We start from the raw sequence: 2,320 nt of genomic DNA on the forward strand, positions 1-2,320 counted from the left end.
GGGTCGCGGATTTTTTATTGTTTGGGTGGTGGGGGAGAAATAGCCGATATGAGGGTTTAATTTCTTTTAATATTAACCCTAGTTGTTATAGCAATAGGGGCTGAAGTAATTGGATAACAAAATATTAACCCTAATTGTTATAAAAATAGGGGCGGAAGTAGTTGGATAATAGGCGCGTTTTTTTTTTTTGGATTAGAAAACATTAGGGGCAGATATATGTGCCTCTATTTAGTCAAAATTATTTAAGTTGACACCTTTATTATTTTCAATTCCCGCCAAACTTGTAGGGGTGTTATGAACTGTAGGCGTCTAAAAATGCCTATAGGTGTCCGTACACAGCTTGAGACAGAGAGAAGACGATGAACGTCGTTATCCGAATCAAAGAGGATTATCCAACGCCGACAAGCGCATGAAGCGAATCGGCAAACTGTTGATGACACGACAACGAACCACCACAATGAAAAATGCCAAGTGGACCGCACGCATTAATCAACTCAAAGCGTACAAACGCGCCCAACAGTCAGTTAACACGCACGCATCATTCAGCTCGTGCATGTCAATCAGTGCGCGCGTCAATCAGTTCACGATGGCGTCAATTAACGCACATTAATCAACTCGCGTGGAGCATACAAGTCAACACGACGGATGAGTAAAACGGGAGAAACTACAAGTCCTGGAAGATCGGAAAAGTCGTAAAACACAAGAAATCAGCGAAACTCAGCGCGCCGCGCAGGACGGACCAAACCGACCCGCGCCCGTGCGGGTCGGAATGATCCGACCCGCGCAAGCGCGGGTCGGAATGATCCGACCCGCGCCGGCGCGGGTCGGAATCAACCGACCCGCGCCGGCGCGGGTCGGACACAACCGACCCGCGAGATTTGTTGGTTCCAGATGTTCTTAACTGGCTTGAGATCATCCCCAAACGTGGTTAGGCTGTTGTTAACTGAAGATAGAGCCAAATCACTTGTTCTTATCCAAATAACCGCTTCCTAAGCCCTATAAATACAAGCCTATGGTCTCCTTTCAGCGGGGGGCGATTGATTATCAAGACGAGGAGGTGCTGCCGGATTGTGGAGTCAAAGGAGCACGAATTTCAGTGAGGGTTGACAGATCTTGGCGAGTTCTTCGGCATAAAGAAGGAGAGTTCGAGAGATCCGACGCCCGTTCCCGTCCGTCCCTTGAGATTAGGCTTGGTCTTAATCTCGAGAAGAGCCCTGATTTCGCTTGGTCGATCTCAGCGCTTCAAATCAAATACTTCCTCGGTGAAGACGAAGCTCTGCCAAATTTCAAGCGGATCCAGATCTAAGGCGGTCCACGGATAAACCCCGGCACAGGCAAAGATCTCACGCAAAGCAGCGGGTGATAAACGTCCTCTGCGTTTGTTTTGACGAGAGTTGTAAACTTTTGTTTTCATTGTGTAAAAGTCTTATAAAAAGACAATCTTTTTTTTGTTTTCATTGTAACGACCGAAGTTGTATGAATACCGCAATGAATACATCAATTTTCGACGCAAACAAACTGGCGACCACAGTGGGAGCCAACAGCTTCGCTACCGGAGCTGTCGTGTCGCAACCTCGGATCTACATCCCGGTTGCAACCTCGGATCTGCATCCCGGTTGAAGAAGTGGTCGAATACGAGTTCGACCAACTGAAGTTCTAGGAATATCTGTCGTCCTCCTCCTCCAGATCCTCCGCCTCTCGCAAGCGAAGGAAGATCAACGCCCCCGTTGTTGCGGTAGCTGAACCTTGCAACGCCCTTCCGGCCTCCAATGAGTCCGGATCTGCAGATCTGAACTCCTCCTCAATCAAGGAGTTGAGTACAGAAGGCGCGCCTATTTTATCAAAGAGAACTCGTCAAAGGCAGCGCCAACGTTGTGCGCGCCAACTCGCTAGAGCCTTGGAGTCAATAGACGGAATCCGTTATGAGGCGGATCTGAAAATTAGGCAACGTCAAGCGCCCCAACAGCGGAAAAATGCCCTCTCCTCCAAATCACCAACAAGTGAATGGGTACAAGTCAAAAGGACCCGTTCAACTCTTGAAGAGCGGATCAAAAAGCGTCGCGTACTGCTTGCGCGCGCGCGAATTCTTGCGCAAGAGGTCAAAAGATTGCAGAGGGAAGAAGTGGAAAAGAAGCCACCAAAACTGCACAAAGTTTGGAGGCCAAAGTCCAAGACGGCGGCCGAAAAGATCGAAAAATGCGGGTCACTCAAATCCGACCCGCCGAATCGCGGGTCACTCAAATCCGACCCGCCAATCTGTAGGTCTGACGGGAAGGGTTCGCCCACTCAACATCTGATCTACTTCAAGTCCCACTTGGGT

Source organism: Asparagus officinalis, chromosome 9 (assembly GCF_001876935.1).
Source record: "Asparagus officinalis chromosome 9, Aspof.V1, whole genome shotgun sequence".
NCBI classification, from domain to species: Eukaryota; Viridiplantae; Streptophyta; class Magnoliopsida; order Asparagales; family Asparagaceae; genus Asparagus; species Asparagus officinalis.